Source organism: Canis aureus, chromosome 29, assembly GCF_053574225.1.
Source record: "Canis aureus isolate CA01 chromosome 29, VMU_Caureus_v.1.0, whole genome shotgun sequence".
Classification (NCBI taxonomy): domain Eukaryota; kingdom Metazoa; phylum Chordata; class Mammalia; order Carnivora; family Canidae; genus Canis; species Canis aureus.
In genome coordinates this window covers 27001455-27020404 of record NC_135639.1, presented here as the reverse complement: position 1 = coordinate 27020404, position 18950 = coordinate 27001455, and the positions used below count along the sequence as shown (strand labels likewise).

Here is an 18950-nt window from a genome sequence, read left to right as displayed (position 1 = left end):
GATTCCAAGAAGGCAGGTCTCCCAGGAGTTCAAGTCAAACCTGCCTCTGGTAGGAAAAGGTGCCGTTGTAGATTAACTGGCTGATGGCTGACCAGGTCCAGGCTGACTGCCCTGCCTAGCCCAGGCTTCCTTCTGTCAGCCAGCAGACTCTGAGGATGTGTGGCAGGTTAACTGTAGGCCTGCCATTGACTCGATCTTTGACCCCAGTAAATCATTTAATATGCCATGTGCCTTTCTCCATATGTTAATGTTTGGTGTAATTCGGATGAGAATTCCACAAGTATAGGTGTGCCACCCATTATGACTAAATCTTTTCCTTTAGAGTTTCTGAGAAGAACCTTCTGAGCAGCTGCGCTGCAGAGAGCCAAGGTATTTGGACGAACCAAATTGAAATGCCTACAGATGGTGAGACTGGCATTGCCTTAATTATGGCTGAAAAGCAGAACAAATTTGTTCTTTGGTTATCAAAACTGATACAAGACTTTGTGATAGTTTTCCTTAGGGTAAGAAATCCACCAAAGTATACTAGGTATGAAAAAACTGAATTATTTTTCTGATCCCACCACTATGCTAGTCAGGTGACCTTGAACAAATCACTTAGGCCAAGGTTGTTCAGACAACAGTTGGTCATGAAATTAGTGAAATAAATTGGAACTACACATTTTTTAATGGAGTCAAGTTGAATATAATATAAAAATATCAGTGCTTAAAAAAAATATCAGTGCTTAGTCCATAATAAGTATAAGCACTATTGCATATGTGTGTGAATGTGTTTCCTGGGGTCACGATGGACAATAAATTTCTTACTATGAGTAACAAACAAAATAGTTTTCCAGCCTACAACCTCAAACATAGGTTTGTTTGTTTTTTAAGATTTTATTTATGTATTCATGAGAGACAGAGAGAGAGGCAGAGACACAGGCAGAGGGAGAAGCAGGCTCCCTGCAAGGAGCCTCATGTGGGACTTGATCCCAGATCCCAGGATCATGCTCTGAGCTGAAGGCAGATGCTCAACCGCTGAGCCACCCAGGCATCCCTAGAACATAGGGTTTTGATTTCCCCATCGGTTGATTGGAAATAATTCATTTTAGACACATAGGTGTCCAAGTACACATGCATATTCATATACATATATGTATATAATGAGCACCACAGTGTATCAGGCGCATAGGTATATACAGGCACAGCAAGACCCTGTCTTCATGGAGCCTTGGCTAGTAGGGGAGTCGATCATAAAATAATTATGTAATTATTTAACTACCATTGTGATAAGGCCTACAAGAGATTTATAAGGTATGATGAGAGCATGTAGCTCAGGTTCCTAACCCAGGCTGTAAGGCCAGGGCCAGCCTCCCTAAGGAAGTGACAAAGGAGGCATAGAGTGATGTAGGCAAAGAAGCGGAAGGAAAGCATTCCAGGCACAGAGAACAGCTAGTGTTAGGGGGCCTTCTAGAAGAAGCAACAGTGTCAGTCCAACCTCAAAGACTTCTGTGAGGACCAAAGGAGAGGACAGTAGAAACACTTTGTAAACTGCAGTATTATTCAAATAGGGTATATTATTATTTAAAACAATGAATATAAACATGACCTGAAGATGAGCTTAGTTTCTTTATGCATCCATTCACTGACTAGTTGAGCACTGCTAAGTACAGACACTGTTCTTGGTTCTGAGCATACAGCACTAAGTAAGACAGGACCACTGCCCTGGTAAGTTTCCCTTTCAGAGAGAGAGACAGACAATAAACACATAAACAGGTAACGTCAAGAGTGGTACAGTGGGTAGATGAGTAGAGAATGAAGGTAGAGGAGGTATTTTAGACAGGGAAAGCAGAGCTCTCTGACAGGGTGACAGCCAGATCTGAATAAAATGAGATCTGTCACCTTCTGATGTGACCTTGGAATGTATCACCTAGTATTTCAAGACTGGGTTTTACTCAATCTGGTAAATAAGGCTACTTATGCCCATCTCATAGGACTTCCTTGAGGGCTGAATGAGATAAAGAATGTAAGACCTCTAGTACAGTGCTAGCATGAATAAGTACTTACCATTCACTCAATTAGAGTGTCTGCTGATCTGTTATTCCAAGTACTTGGAATGTGTTTAGAACGATATAGGGGCACCTGGGTTGTACAATCAATTGAGTGTCTGGCTCTTGGTTTCAGCTCTGGTCATGATCTCAGGGTTATGGGATCAAGCCCTGCATCAGGCTTGTGCTCAGCGGGGGAGTCTGCTTGAGATTCTCTCCCTCTGCCCTTCCTCACACACACATTCACACTCAATCTCTCTCTAATAAATGAATACATCTTTTTTAAAAAGGACAAGAGGGCAGCCCCAGTGGCGCAGCAGTTTAGCGCTGCCTGCAGCCCAGGGTGTGATCCTGGAGACCCGGGATCGAATCCCACATCGGGCTCCCTGCATGGAGCCTGCTTCTCCCTCTGCCTGTCTCTACCTCTCTCTCACTCTGTGTCTCTCATGAATAAATAGGAAAATAAAATCTTTTAAATAAATAAATAAATAAATAAATAGACAAGAAAGAACAAGCAGGCCTACTATTTTCAGACCAGGCTGCACAAATCCCTTAAAAGGAGTTATTATTATTTTCCACTCTGTGTCAAATGGGTTCTCCAGGAAGCAAGCGCTGAGATACAGGGCGATGTGCAAGCAGGTTGGGGTGGAGGGTGGTAATGCCTGGTAAAGATAAAAGAGGGGAGAAGCCAGATTGGGCAGAGAAAGGCTCTACAGGAAGGACTGCCGGTTAAGAGGAGTCCTACATAGGCAGAAATGGCCAGGCCCTGGCACCCCCACCATGCTCAGTCATTAGCATGGGTTGCCTATGAAGAGCATAGGTTTGACTCAAAAGGGCAGCCACATTGCAAGTTCTTCCTTGAAGGGAGATCGGAGTGGTGTGCAATGTGGAGTCAGATTGGTTTTCTCTCCTGCATTCTCTCTCTCTCAAATAAATAAATAAAGTATTTTTTTAAACTGACCATCTTCACCATTTTCAAATGTAAAGCTTTATGTACATCCACTTTATTGTGTCACCAATACCACCATCCATCCACAGAACTCTTTCCATCTGATAAAACTGCAACTCTGTGCCTATTAATCAGTAACTCCCCATCTTCTTTCTCCCAGCCCCGGTAACCACCATTCTACTTTCTGTCTCTATGTATTTGACTACTCTAGATATCTCACATAAGTGGAATCATGCACTATTTGTCTTTCTGTATCTGGCTTGTTTCACTCAACATGATGTCCTCAAGGTTCATCCATATTGAAGTATGTGTCAGAATTTCCTTTTTAAGGCTAATCATATTCCATTGAATGTATATGCCAAATTTTATTTATCTATCATCCACCAATACACATGGGTTATTCCACCTTTTGGCTTTTACAAAGAATGCTGCTATGAACATGAGTGTAGAAATATCTCTTTGAGACCCTGCTTTCTTTTTTTTTTTTTTTTAAGATTTTTGTTTATTCATTAGAGACGCACAGAGAGAGAGAAGACTCAGGCAGAGGGAGAAGCAGGCTCCATGCAGAGAGCCTGACGTGGGACTCGATCCCGGGTCTCCAGGATCACGCCCTGGGCTGAAGGCGACACTAAACCGCTGAGCCACCGGGGCTGCCCAAGACCCTGCTTTCAATTCTGAAGGGCATATACCCAGAAGGGGAATTTCTGTGTCAAATAGTAAGTCTATTTTTTATTTTTTGAGGAACTGCCATCCTGTTTTCCATAGCAGCTGCACCATTTTACATTCCCACAAGGGTTCCAATTTCTTTTTTTTTTTTGGGGGGGGGGGGGTTCCAATTTCTTCACATCCACACCAACACTGTTATTTCCTGGTTTGGGGTTTTTTTTCAGTGTTTTTATATAGCAGCCATCCTAATCAGTGTGATGTAGTAGCCTACTGTGGTTTTGATTTATTTTCCCTAACAATTAGAGACGTCGAGCATCTTTCACTTGCTTATTGGCCATCTGTAGATTTTTGGACTAGCTGTGCTGCTTACTAGTCTGAGGGGAAGGGTGAACAATCACATAGCATCCAGGGTCTGCCAACAAGAAAGGGGCAATGGCAGTTAAGTATCAACCAGCAGAATCCATTGCACAGCAGTAGATGTCAAAGACAAGTAGGTGTGGATGGGGCTATTTCAGTTTTCAAATCAAGAAGAGTAAGTGCCAAGTTATAACAGAAGAGAGTATTTCACTATGTGCTGACTGTGCCAAGTCCACACACCAACTCCTTTACATGCATTATCTCATTTCATTTACTCATTCAACAAGTATTTGATGAAAGCCTAATATGAACTAGTCACTGCTGAGTTAAAAACAAAACCAAACCAGAAATCAGACACTGTACCTGTCCTCAAGGAATTTACAGGCTTCAAAGAATCAAACCGCTTACAATGATGCCTAGTGTTATAAAGGGTAGGTCCACAGTCCTATGGAAATGGACCTAGTCAGGCAGGTCAGGGAAGACTTCTTTGGAAATGGAGGAAATGGAGCTTGAGTTGAGGAAAGAAAAGATAGGAGTGAAGAGCTAGATGTTCCAGACCCTTCAGCACCATGAGGTAGGTATGATTATTATCCTAAAGCTCTGGAAGTGTCAGGTCTTGTCTATCTTGTTCACCAATATCTCTCTGTTGCTTAAAACAGTGTCTGACACAAAACAGCTCAAGTAAACGTCTGTTGAATGGATGTATCCTCATTTTATAGATGAAGAGCTTGAATCTCAGAGAGAATAATTTTTTAAAAGATTTTATTTATTTATTTGAGAGAGAGCATGCGACAGAGAGCAGGAACGAGGAGGAGAAGGAGAAGCCAGCTCCCCACTGTGTGGGGAGCCCAACACAGGGGCTCGGTCCCAGAACCTTGGGATCATAACCTGAGCTGAAGGCAGATGCTTAACCAACTGAACCACCTAGGTGCCCTGAGGGTAACTAATTTAACCAGGGTCACAGTGCTAATAAGTGGCAGAGCTGGGTTTCATGTCAGGCAGTAAGTTCTGTAGCTTGAGTTTTTAATCTTTTAAAAAGTCATGTTAAAAAAAAAAAAAAAGGAAGAAGAAGAAGAAGAAGAAGAAGAAGAAGAAGAAGAAGAAGAAGAAGTAAAAAGACTTCCTTAAACCCATCAACCCAGGCTTATAGAAGTAGTACACATTCTCTTCCTTGGCTTCCAAAGGCCTCCAACTCACTAGTTAGTCCAGCCTGTTGTGATTACATTGTAGCATAGTGGCTTTCACACATGACTGTCTATCTCCCTCCTTCCCTCCCAGTAACAGTAAACTGTGAGCTATTTAAAAGACTATATGGAAATGCAGGCATAGTATAGTACTTAAGAATGCAGGCTCAGAGTTCAGAGAGACCTGAGGATGAAGCCTGGTTCTGCTGCTTACCGGTTACCTTAGGTTCTTTACTCAACCTTTCTAGCTTCTGTTTCTTAATCTATAAAATGGAGTTAATAATAGAACCCACATCTTGCAAGGTGGTTGTAAGAATTAACTGAGATAAGGCCTGTAAAGCACTTCGGATAATGCTGCGCATAAAGTAGTAAAATAAAAATTTTCAAAATACTCTATACTGGAAAAAAATAAAACCAACATCAACACCCATCCCACACTCAACTGGAAGAAAACTTATATGGTGTTTTTTTTCTAGGACAGGGATGGGCAGGCTTCAGGTACTTGGCTTTTCTTCATTCCAAATGCACTACTGGCAGCATCACCCTGAGCCACAGTCTCTTGTGGAAGTAAGGGATTGGCCAGGAAGGGCCAATCCTTCTGAGGGTCCCAGAATCCCCAAGTTACTTTCCCCTCCCTGGCCCTGAAGTCTTCGTGCTGCTTCTGCTCAGGCCTTGTCAATCCTCCACCTCTTCCTTTCTGTTTTCCCATCCCTCCCTCCCCACTTCAAACCCTGGGAAAAAAAATGAAGAAAAGCACACCAACCAAGAAGCCTTTTCACTTCATTGTGTTTTCCAGCTAGACCTGAACAGACAGCAATCAATTCAGCGCTCTCTCACCCTCCCTCCTCTCTCCTTCTCTCTTCTCTTGTCCTCTTTGTGTTCTTTTTCTCTCAGACTGTGTCTTCAGGCTTAGGAAAAAGCAGTTACCTCCCAGCAGCATGAGGATACAAGAAGCTTCAGTTGCCAGTAGCAAACACAACATGATTATAACAGGTCCCCATGGTCCTCGGCGCTTAGAAAGGCAGAGAAGCAGGGGATCCCATACTGATTCTCTGAGAAACTCCTCAGTTTGAGCACTTGTTCCAACCCAGGCTCAGCTGCAACGAGTCGCACAGAAAACCTCAATCTCCCACTTCCTCTGACCAAGAACCTTCTGAAGCCCATACCATCCCCAGACATGGAGTTTTCATTCCAAGTTTGAGTAAACCTGGCCAGCTGGACTTGGAATCAACGAGGATGAAAAAGAATACACCTTTTCCATTTTCAAAGCAGCCTAGTGGGATTTTGTTTTTTTCCAACAGGGTAACTCCAAATTGGCAGGACTTTCAAAGCTACCAATTTCCATGTCCCCAGCCCTCACTGAAGAAAAATTTCCTGGTTAGCCTGGCATGTGTGGAGGTTTGAGGTGTGCAAGTGAGAAATGTTTAGCAAATAGTTAAATCTGAGCTATGAATCAAATTATTCTAAACAAGATTCTCCCCATACCCATGCTGTACTAGTTACCCTCCTTGATTCTTATGTCAAACATATATTCAAAAATAACTACTAATTATCAAGCGCCCCGTAAGTACCAGGAACTGAATGTTTTATTTACTTATATTGACTTATTTAATCTTCACGACTATGCAAGATAGGAGTTATTTACTGTTTCCTCTCTGAAGAAGAGACAAGTAATTTCCCCAAAGTCATACAGTTAATGAGTGGCATAATCAGAGTTCAAATCTCATCCCCAACACAATAACATGGATGAATTTCAAAATCACTCTGCAGAAGTGAGAGAAGTCAGACCAAAAGAGTACTTATGGGGTGCCTAGGTGGCTCAGTTGATTGGTTAAGCATCCAACTCTCAGTCTCAGGCAGGTCTTGATCTCAGGGTTGTGAGTTCAAGCCTCAAATTGGGCTCCATGCTGGGCATGGTGCCTACTTTAAAAAAAAAAAAAAGTACTTACTGTATAATCCATGTACCTAAAATTTTAGAAAATACAAACCAACCTATACAAACCAACAGAAAGCAGATCAGTGGTTGCCTGGGGATAGGGTGGAGAGAAAGATGAATTGCAAGGAGGAGTAAGGTTGTTGCATTTTTGCAAATCTGTCTTATTTCTGGCTTCATAGATGACATGATCCTCATATTTGCTTCCTCAATCAGTTGCAATAAATTCAACAATCTGAATGAAACGAATGAAGGTTTTCCAGAAGTTTCATATTCTGTAGCTTCTGGAAAATTCCACTATATACTTGTGAGAGATTGAGAGTGAAAAAGGCAAACAACATGTCAGTATTATTATGAAAAAAGTTTGAGGGCAGCCCCGGTGGCTCAGCGATTTAGTGCCACCTGCAGCCCAGGGTGTGATCCTGGAGACCCAGGATCGAGTCCCACATCGGGCTCCCTACACGGAGCCTTCTTCTCCCTCTGCCTGTGTTTCTGCCCCTCTCTCTCTGTGTCTCTCATGAATAAATAAAATCTTTAAAAAAAGAAAATAGTTTGACCTTGTAGAACCCTGAAAGGATCTTAGGAACCCACAGAGGTCCCCAGACCATACTTTGAGAATGGCTGTTTTTTTTTTTTTTTTTTAAGATTTCATTTATTTTTTCATGAGAGACACAAAGAGAGGCAGAGACATAGGCAGAGGGAGAAGGAGGCTCCCAGCGAGGAGCCCAATGCAGGACTCGATCCCAGGACTCTGGGATCACAACCTGAGCCAAAGGGAGACACTCAACCAATGAGCCACCCAGGTGCCCCAAGACTGGCTGATTTAAAATGCTCAGAAATGGGATGCCTGGGTGGCTCAGTCAGTTGAGCATCTGAATTGATTTTGGCTTGGGTAGTGATCTCGGGGTCATGAGATCAAGCTCCAAGTCAGGCTGTGCATTCACTGGGGAGTCTGCTTGAGATTCTCTCTCTCTCTCCCTCTGTCCCTCCCCTTGCTTGCACTGTCTCTCTCTTTCAAATAAACAAACAAATCTTTAAAAAATTATTTAAAAAGTAAAGTGCTCAGAACCAAAAACTATTTATTACAGTTCTAATGCTACCACCTCCGTTATTTTACCTCTCCTACCCAAGACCTTGTGAAAGCCTGAGAAACCGAGGAAGAAACTGGGACACAGGGAAGCATCAAATGGAAGGTTGTACTGATAACTCTTCTTCAAAGTTCTTTCCACCCCTGTGAATCTTCTTCTTTTAAACAAAATCAAGAGAGCCGAAGGCTCAGCAGTACCTAGATGCACAGGATGGGGAGAGTAGAGCACAATGGAAACATCACAGTTTCCTTTTGACCCCCTCATAGAAAGAGGAGCAGCTGTCTCCTCTCACAGCCTTGCTCTGGTTCACCCCATAGCAGATGTCACAGGAAGAACCTGGAGCTCTGAAGAAATTCCGACAGATCTGAGCTCTTACCTGTTCCCTAAACACGTTTCTGCCCAGGTTGAACCCAGCTCTGGTCTAAATCCTCAATCCAGATAAAAACTTTGCCCTGGCATAGGCAGCAAATGGAGGGCAAAAGCTTAGGAGTCAGTAAATCAAGAGTGTGAATATTGTTTCTCCTTCTAATAGGCTATATAATCTTGAGTACATTACAGAATTTTTCTGAACCTCAGCTTCCTCCTCTGTGGAAGGGAAATCATCTTATCTTTTTGACAGGATTACTGCGCAGACTCAGTGAGATAATAATACGCGGACAAATCCAAGCAGAGTACCAGGCACCTAAGAGAGGCTCACCCTTAGTGACTGTTACATTTTTACAGAAAAGCAAAGGGCAAGATGGAAATACCACACACTCTAGCATTAGATAGCCCTGGGTTTTGAATCCTAACAACACTGACTTTGGGTAAAGTCATTTCACCCACCTTGCAGAATTACTGTGGGGACTGACTGAAATAATGTCTATAAATTGCTTGGCATCTAGCCCATGCCTTCACTGTTATTATTATTATTGAGCATCTGCAGCTGTGGCCACAGGGTCACTAATTGCCAGGGAGAACCTCTCGCCCTCAAGGGCCGCCTCTTTGTGGTCCAGCCTTTGGTATCCCTGTTGACAGGTTAGGATGGCTGGCTCTCCATCAGGCCTGATGGGCCTTTTCTAAAGGAGTTAACTCAGTCCTCGCTTTGCGTTTCTCTTCCAAATATACCAATAGGGCATGTTGCACAGAGACCATAAAATTATAGGAGAGTTAACATCCAGGGGAATTATTCCCAAATCAGGGGGAGAATAGACACTGCATATAAAAGCCACCCACAATAACAAAAAATAAAAAAATAAAAATAAATAAAAAATAAATAAAAGCCACCCACGCAGGGGAGACGCTGTACAAGGGCTCTGGAATCAGATTCAAATCCTGGCTCTACTACTTATTTAGTAACTGAAGACCTAGGGCAAATGATCTAGCCTCGGTAAGGCCAGTTTCTTACCTGTAATTGAGAATAACAGTAGCTAAGTGTAAAGAGCACATAGAAAACAGCAATAAATTTTATCTATTACTTCCATTACTCTTACAGCAGGATTCCAATGTTTTAACAACAATACAGAAGATCACATTCCCACCTAGACGCTAAGATCAGGAAGCAGCAACATGGCACTGGAAGAAATTGCCTGTTTTCACTTTTATGTACTTCCGAGTTTCTTTAGCAAGCACCAGTGAACAGAATAACATGGAAAACTCAACAAACAGGAGAAAGAGGAGAAGTTTTAAAACTTAACCCGAGCTCACCCACAGCGGAAAGTAATGGTCCTAGATCCCAGAGGCCCGGGCCACGCGACTGGGGCCACGTGACTGCGCCCACGTGACTGCGCAGAAGCAGGCGGTGGCCCGAGAGGCCCAACCAATCAGAAGGCGCGCAGGTGAGCCGGGTCTTCCAGTTGCGGACACGCCCCTGGGCGCTGGGGGTCACGTGACCTGAAGTGGCGGGAGCACGCACGGTACCTGTACAGTGAGGGTCTCACCTGAAGAGGGACCGGAAAAGAGTTGGAAAAGTGGGAAGGGAACCCGAGAGGAGCAGAGCTGGAGAAAGGGTGGGAGGAGATCAAAGATGGGGAGACAGCATAAGGGCACCCCCCACCCCGAGGAGAGAGAAAGAATGTGTGTTGGGGCGCAGGAGGCACCAAGGTGACGACAAGGTGTGAAGGAAAGATCACGGAGGTAACTGGTGCCTCTAGGACCCGTGTGCATCTTCTACTCTCCTCCCCAGGGTGGCTTGAAACGGATAAGGCTCACTCTCTGCCACTTTAGAACTTCAATCCTGTGAGGGAGGCTGAGGAACCTAGCTTCTACTTCACTGTCCTCAAGTGATGTGGCTGAATTTCATCCTTGGATCTGACTCCTGGATCCTTGGCTGTCTTCTGTGAAATGAGCCCAAGGATGGCCCAGCTCCACGTACGTAATGTGGGACACCCTGAGAGAAAAGACGGGGAGAGAGGAAAAGTGATGGCAGTGCAGGGAGGCGAGGGAAGGAGGGAGCTGATGTGGAAAAGAAGGGAAGAGTTTGTGAATAGGAGGGAGATAAAAAAAGAAGAGACTAAGAAGGGACAGAGGTGAAGAGGAAAGGGGAGAGGTAAGGGGGAGCAATAGGAAAGGAGGAGTCAAGAGAGGAAGAGGAAAGATGGAGCCATGGCCGAGCATGCACTTAAGCCGGAGGAAGGTGGAGAGGAGATGACAGTGGGGTCTTAGAAGAGTCAGAATCACCTGAAGCATAATCCAGGTCCCCTGGGTAGGTAGCTCAGTGGGTTGAGTGTGGGACTCTCCCTTTGGATCAGGTCATGATCTCATGAGTCCTGGGGCTCCACGCTCAGTGGGTGGGGGGAGCGTCTGCTTGAAAATTCTCTCCCTCTGCCCCTCCCCTTGCTCTTTCTCCCCTCTCTCTCTAAAATAAATAAATCTTAAAAAAAAAGACAATCACCTGAAGCATAATCCTAATATCTAATCCTGCCTGATGAAGGCAGGTTGGAACTGGGTCAGACTGCTTCTGATCTGTGCTGTGGAAGTCTCTAAGCTGAGGCTGGGTTGCCGTATTCAGTTTATCGTTGCACCAAATGGGCTCACCCAGTACACTATTCTAGAGTCATCAGTAGTTTGATCCAAAGTTTTCCTTTTGGACCATGTTGAGGTTTATGGGTTTTTTGTTTTTTTGTTTGTTTGTTTGTTTGTTTTTGTTTTTTTGTTTTTTTAAGAGAGATATATTTTGTTACAAAGGTAATGATTTCAAAAAGTCTTTATTTCATTTCTTCCTCTAAAAGTCTGAACAGGTCCTGTGTTTTATCTTAAACATTGTGGACTAAGAAGGGCAGATTTTTCTTTCCCTTCTTGGGTTTTCGTTGGGGCCTTGGGGCTCAATATCTTGAAGGGAAGGTCTTAGAGGAAGAGAGCATAGCACAAAGGAAGGCGCAATGGAATATTACTCAGCAATAAAAAGGAATGAAGCACTGTTACACACTCCAACAAGGAAGAACCTTGAAACATTATGCTAAGTGCAAGAAACTAGTCACAAAATACTATATATTGTATGATTCCATTTGTATAAAATGACCAGCAAAATTCAGAAAGACAGAAAATAGATCCGTGGTTGCCGGGGCTAGGGGAGGATTTGGGGGATGAGGGTGACTGCTAAAGGGAATGGAGTATCTTGTTAGGGAACTGAAATGTCCCAAAATTGATTGTGGTGATGGTGCACAACTCAGAATATACTGAAAACCATTGAATTGTACATTTTAGATGTATGAATTGCATAGAATGTGAATTACATCTGAATAAAGTTGTGAAAGAAAGAAGGAAAGGGGGGATAAGGGAGAAAGGAAGGGAGAAAGTAAAGGAAGGAAGCAGGGAAGGAAGGAAAAAGTGAGCAAAGAAGCAGAGGTTGAAGATTGTATCTAATTTAAGAGGCCCAGAATGGATCTGTGTGGCTGGCATTTAAGGAGGTAGTTAAGAGTGAAACTAAGGCCAAAGAACGCAGGACCTCTAATTTCATATCAGCATTTGAACTTGATTGATAGCCCTGACCTGTCAATATACTAGTCACTAGCCATATGTGGCTACTGAGCACTTAAAATGTGGCTAGTCCAATTTGAGGTGTGCTGTAGGCACAAAACACACATAAGATTTTGAAAATTTAGTATAAAAAGAAGAATGTAAAATTTCATTAATTTTTGTATTGATTGCATGTTGAAATATTTTTCTAAATCATGTTAAATAAAATATATCATCAGTCTTACTTTTTAAAATAATTTTTAAAAGTTATTTTTTAACATGGCTACTAAAAAATTTTATTTATTTTTGTTTTTTTAAAAGATTTTATTTATTTATCCTGGAGACCTGGTATCAAGTCCCACATCCGGCTCCCTGCATGGAGCCTGCTTCTCTGTGTCTCTGCCTCTCTCTCTCTCTCTCTCATGAATGAATAAATAAAATCTTAAAAAAAAAAAAAAAGACACACACACAAAGGCAGAGACATAGGCAGAGGGAGAAGCAGGCCCCCCACAAGGAGCCCGATGCAGGACTCGATCCCAGGATGGGGATCACACCCTGAGCCAAAGGCAGACACTCAACCACTGAGCCACCCAGGCGTCCCAACATAGCTACTAGAAAATTTTAAATTACATATGTGACTCCCGTTATATTTCTGTTGGACAGAGCTGTTAGAGATTAGATAGAAGCCACTGAGAATTCTTGAGTCAGCATAGGGGTTGGCCAGTGTTTTCTGTAAAAGGCCAGATGGTAAATATTTTACCATGCTATCTCTGTTGCAATTACTCAACATGTGATCTCTGTTGCAGTTACTCACCTCTGCTGTTGTAGTATGGAAACAGCTATGGACAATGTGTAAACAAATAATCACAGATACATTCCAATACAACTTTATTTATGGGTACTGAAATTTGTGGGTTTTTTAAAGATTGTATTTATTTATTTGAGAGAGAGTGAAAGAGAGAGGGCATGAGCAGAAGGGAGGGGCAGAGACAGAGGGAGAAGCAGGGAGCCTGATGCCAGACTTGATCCCAGGACTTCAGGATCATGACCTGAGCTGAAGGCAGATGCTTAACCCACTGAGACACCCAGGCACCCCCAGATGCTGAAATTTAAATCCCACATAATTTTCGCATCATGAAATACTCTTTTTATTTTTTTCCCCAATCATTTAAAAATTTAAACACGTGTGTAGTTTGTGAACCATACAAAACCAGGCAGTGAAAGAGATTGGACCCATCAGCCATAGTTTGCCAACCTCTGAGCTAAAGAGTTAAGCTAGAGTCTCTGAAAATCTCTTGCAACCAGCAGCAATACTGGTGTTCTCCCTACACACAGACACACAGTGCTTGGAAAATTTCTTCTGCTCTGCAAGCAGCGTGGATTCATGGAACATTTGATCTGAAAGGGACAGTAGGGATCAAATGCTCCTACCTTCTTATGTTACATTTGAGGAAACTGAGTCTCAAAGAGGTAAACCCACATAAACAAGGTCACATTGCAGTGAAGAGGTTCCAAATAATAGGAGTAATTGCAAGACTATCAGGGAGCAGCTGGCAAAAAAAAAAGAAAGGTCTAAGGTCAGACTGTGTACCTAGGCCCCACTCGGGGACTCTAAATTCTAGCTCATCCTTCCACCCATTCATCAGTTCTTCCAATCATCACTTATTTCTCGAGACAACCTGGGTGCCAGGGTGCCATGTGAGGCTCCGAGGAACCAGACATTAACTGACCTGGAGGAGCTCAGGATAGAAAAAAGATATTTTAAAACATATATACTGGGGGTGTAGAAGGGGACAGATTTCTTAGAAAGAGACAAAAAAGGCCCTCTGAGGAGGTACCCGAGCAATGATCAGAAGGACAAGTAGGAATTAGGCAAGCAAAGGGGAGGGTGGGAAGAATATTTTATATGCGAAGACCTGGAACAGATTTGCCCAAAATGTTTAGGGAACTGTAAGGAGATGATGGGCGTGGAGCATTAAGTAGGAAATGGAAGTGGGAGAGGTGAGCTTAAATATCAGTGGGACCCAGAATATGAAGCTCCTCTGTTTAAAGTTAAGACATTGGTCTTGATCACATTAGGTGGTGAGGAGACACAGAGAGGTTTTAAACAGTGAGGTAAGACAGATTGAGTTTTAGAAAAATTGCATTGGCAGTTTGCCAGGCAGAGCAGAGAGAGGATTCCACGTGAAAGGAATGGCCTGAGCAAAGGCCTGTATGAATGCAAGGCCCAGTAACAGCGATCTGGTGTGACTCAAGCAGGCAGTGTGTGACAAGGAACCAGAAGAGAGAAACCTAGGAAAGAACTGTGTGCAGATGGGAGAGAGTCCTCGAATCCCGGCTGAGGAGTTTGGATTTGATTCTTCAGGTGCAGACATTGGGAAGAACCCCATGGGAGTCAGTGGGAGGGTAGAACACAGAAGTCAGGTCAAGCTTTCCTACCTCTGCCACGTATTAGTAAAACCTCCATTTCCTCAGAGACACAACGGAGATGATAAAATGACGAGGATTAAGCAATATAACATGTTAAAAGTGCTTATCACTTTTTAAGAGCCTGACACACAATGAACACTCCCAGGGCACCCCTAAACCCCACATGGTATGCAGCACATCAAAGGACTCTCAGTTCCTACCTGAGAAGAGACTCTGCTAAGAGAACATTCTGGGGCGGGATGCCCTGACCTCTTAATTTCAAATTTGAGCTGACTTTCCATTGTTTATGTAGAAAACCCAATGTGAGACCACAACTACCCACATTTTGGGGTAGGTCTCTCTAAGAAGCTCAGAACTCATGCATCCCCCCTGGTGTTACATATACTGTTCTCCAAAGTGGGGCCCAGAAAGCCAGCAGCTCAGTTTGAGAGTGTTGGACCTTCTCCCCAGGACCCTGTGCCAATCTCTGCGTTCCCATACGCCTCCCAACCCCGATTATCTGTTAATTTCATTTTCATTTTAACATAGTCTCTATATGCAGAATAGTTTATATATATCATGTGTGAGAAAGGAAAAATATTTTATGTATATGTCTATACATATACATGTATATAGAATAGCTCTTAAGAACCTGGTCACCGGTCTTCTCCAGGATGGAACGGTGTACACTGACACAGAGGTTGTAGGGAGACTTACATTCTACTCCTTTGTACCTTCTGAGGAACCAGGTATATGTATTTATTATCTATTTAAACAGATCCAATAAAAACATCCAATTCCAATAAATTTTTAAAATTCAAAAAAGCATTTCTGCTTTTCTGTAACACAGGTATACCAGGTCCACTGTTGGTTTAACCTGCCGTTTGGCTTTCTAATACCTTGCTCTGTAGTCCAAAGCTGGAACAGTTAACGAGAGGGTGACAGTCTTGGTTTCCATCCCCCCACTGCAGGGCTTCGAACTCTTCTGTGACCCAGGCCTCCCAGCTGGGGAACAGGGACGGTGGCCCTTGCCACATTCCCCACAGGGGTAGCATTGAGAACTAGCTATCTGTTGGTAAAGGATTTCAGGATCTGGGAATGAAAGAGAATATATTAACACAAAATACTCCTGCTTTTTAACCCCACATAGTTCTAGGGAAATCTAATATAAAGGCTTCAGATCCACTTACAGTTGCTGTACTAAAGACGAATGTTAATTAGTGACATTGACAATTGTCATTTTCTCTGTAAACCTACTTGATGAGTGGGAGCTGCAGGAATCTTGCTATACGAGCCTTCTTTCTTTGAACAACAAAGTCTCAGTCTGTCCTACCTGAAACAGACAGGAAACCTGCCCACCTCAATTACAGGTCTCGGCTGAGAGGCAGTGTTTGGTGTCCACACCATCTATCTAGGCAGCATTTACCTAACTGGGTCCAGTGACTGTGGCTTATCTTTTAATGAAGTTCTCCATTGCATCTCTCTCCAGTGCTCTCGTCTTGAGTGAGAGGCACTGAAGGCATTTAACAAATGGTGGCTGAACTAAAGGCTGGCAGACTTCAGGAGTGCCCTCATTTTGCAGACAGGGAAATAGAGGCACACAGAAATGCACTGCCTGGCCTGAGTTCCGTTATATAGGAAATCACTGGTGTGGGCAGGAGTCCCAATCCAACCCCTAAAGCATGTCTCTCCCATTCTCTGGACAGAGAATACCCGAGAAGCTCCTACATTTCCATCTTCAAAGTCAGGGAAATAAGAGAAGCAGCTGCACGACAAGTCCTGAGTCTAGACAACCCGACCACCATTCCTCCCGGGATCTGTTTCCCCATCTGTAAAACGACGGTGCGGGTAGGCTAATCTCTCAGGCCCCTCTACCTTCCCTCCGGCCTGTGCACACGGCCCTGCGTCCACCCGCCAGCCACCGTGGACTCTTCCTTCGAGTTGTCTCTTTAATTCTTTGACTTTTTCCCAAGAGTTTCAAGGGGGCGCTGTGAAACTGGCTACAGGCAACCAGCGGGCTCTTCCCTCCCTGGAGCTGCCTGAGTGCCCGGTCTCCCTGCTGGTAACCAAGCCCTTGTCTGCCTTTCCAGCAACCCAGCCCTTTCTTATTGTTGCTGTCTGTTTCCATTTGCTCCTTTTATTCTCCAGGTTTTCCTTGACTCTGATGTTTTCCCCCCTGCTGCACAACAAGCCCTTCTGATCTCTGTGAAAGGCAAACCCGTGTCATTCTTCCAAATCATCATTGTATGACATGTTTTTATATCAGCCGGACAAAGGAGCTATTTGATCAGGGGGTATGGTGTGTGATTGTAAGAAATTCAGCTAGTCGGTGGCAACCATTGTTCCCCAAGCGGCTCCCTGACCCCATTCTGTTCCAGGAAAAACTCCCTGAGAGTGGCCTCTATTCATGGAGTAACACCAGTCCCCAGCCGCGCTCCAGGAGCATGCTCAATTCCTAGTGGTGTCACCGATAGCTGCCCACAGCCATCCTTTAACTCTTTCATCAGCATTAGGTTTCCAACCCCACAGCTGTTATCACGGCCACTCGCTCAGGGGGTTAGAGATATAGGCATGCTCTCTGCTCTCCCTCTTATCTCGGAGAAATTCAACCTTCCTTTGAAATGGTCATTTGGAAATTACCCGTCTGCTGCTTTCAGCACAGCAGGCCTGGCTAGCATGCCCTGCCCTCCTCAGCTTTCCCCTAAGGACAGCCTCCCAGGTTCTGCCAACTAACAGCCCCTGCTGCTCCGTGGTCTGCCGCCTGCTGTGTAGACCAGTGGCCCCTTGCGATGGTTTCTGACCGGCACCCCAGGTAGAATGATGTGGCCCCTCACCTTGACCCCGGAGTCTTGGGCAGATTGCAGATCAGTCTCCCAAAGATGGGGAAATATTTCCACACACCAACACATATTACTTGGTTAGCTTTCCCTAGCCTTCCTTCCAGAACACATGGGGCCCCGACGTGTATAGGGCCCTGTGTTGGTTTTTGCAGAAGAGACAGAATTGTGCTAAAACTGGCTGTTGGCCCTTGGCTCTGGGAACTCAATGCATCAGAGGAAATGGGACAGGTAGACTTGTATCTGCAGAAACATCCATATAATTCCCTCATCATTAACCCTGTGCCATTAAAACATTGTGAGGGATACACAAACTGTTCTGGCCTAACTGCCTAGCACACAAACTACCCAAATGATTGGAATCCTCAAAACCACACACAGTTGTGAGCTATATATACTTTTCAAAAGGTCCAGCCTGCCCTGTGTGGTTCTTACTCAGCATTATACATCTACAGAACAGCCCTGAAAATACTAGAGGATTCTGGGAAATGCCTTTTTTTTTTTTTAAAGATTTTATTTATTTATTTGAGAGAGAGTGAGAGAGCACAAGCAGGAGGGCCAGCAGAGGGAGAGGGAGAAGCAGGCTCCCCACCTAGCAGGGAGCCTGATGTGGGGCTAGATCCCAGGACCCCAAGATCACCACCCCAGGTGAAGGCAGATGCTCAACCGATTGAGCCACCCAGGCACCCCTGGGAAATGTCTTAAAACCTAATAATGTTGGGATTTTCCTTACTGTCACTGTACTCATTTTACAGAGACTAGAAATGGAGGAACCCAGTCAATATCACGCAAAGCTAGTGGCTGAGCAAGCACTCAAGTCTAGAGCCCGTAGGGGTGCCTGGGTGGCTCAGTTGGCTAAGTGTTTGCCTTCAGCTCAGGTCATGATCTCAGGGTCCTAAGATCAAGCCCCACATCAGGCTCCTGCTCAGCTGGAAGTCTGCTTCCTCTCCCACCTGCCTCCCCACCCTCGCTCATGCTCACACTCTTTCACAAATAAATAAATAAATAAAATCTTAAAAAAAAAATCAGGATCCCTGGGTGGCGCAGCGGTTTGGCGCCTGCCTTTGGCCCAGGGCGCGATCCTGGAGACCTGGGATCGAATCCCACATCGGGCTCCTGGTGCATGGAGCCTGCTTCTCCCTCTGCCTGTGTCTCTGCCTCATTCTCTCTCTCTCTCTGTGACTATCACAAATAAATAAAAATTAAAAAAAAAAAGAAAATCTAGAGGCTCTCCTGTTCATTTCTCCCCTGGTTCATTTTTTAATCTATTAAGTTCTACTTTTGTCCAAAAAACTGCTTATAGATTAGACTGTTGCCATTTCTCTATAACTACTATCAGGGAATCAAGCCAATAAAAATGCCAACTCAAGAAAATAAAATCCTAAATGAGGTTGTGTCTCTGCCTTATCCTCCATCAGTGTTTCTTTGCCTTGAGTCAACAGAAAGGTTCCTCCAGCAAGAGAATCTTAGCCTGGTGGCTCCTCCACCACCTCCGTTCCTCTTTGGCCCCAGGGCAACATCCACAATCCAATAGCTACAATATTAACAGCTATATGCATAGTGA

General features: G+C 44.1%; 1 protein-coding gene and 1 long non-coding RNA gene across 2 annotated transcripts in view; one reads left to right on the top strand and one right to left on the bottom strand.

Annotated features, from left to right (window-relative positions):
• The window catches only part of FBXW4 (F-box and WD repeat domain containing 4), a 116860-nt gene extending 106944 nt beyond the window's left edge, over positions 1–9916 (bottom strand). The window contains exon 1 of the mRNA XM_077877904.1: positions 9891–9916. The gene's annotated coding sequence lies outside the window, so the exon portion shown is untranslated. The remainder of the gene's footprint in view (positions 1–9890) is intronic.
• The window catches only part of LOC144301223 (uncharacterized), a 38083-nt gene extending 25699 nt beyond the window's left edge, over positions 1–12384 (top strand). The window contains exons 2-4 of the long non-coding RNA XR_013368009.1: positions 3471–3692; positions 9679–10021; positions 10369–12384. This is a non-coding gene — a long non-coding RNA (uncharacterized LOC144301223). The remainder of the gene's footprint in view (positions 1–3470; positions 3693–9678; positions 10022–10368) is intronic.
• Positions 12385–18950: the final 6566 nt, after the last annotated feature.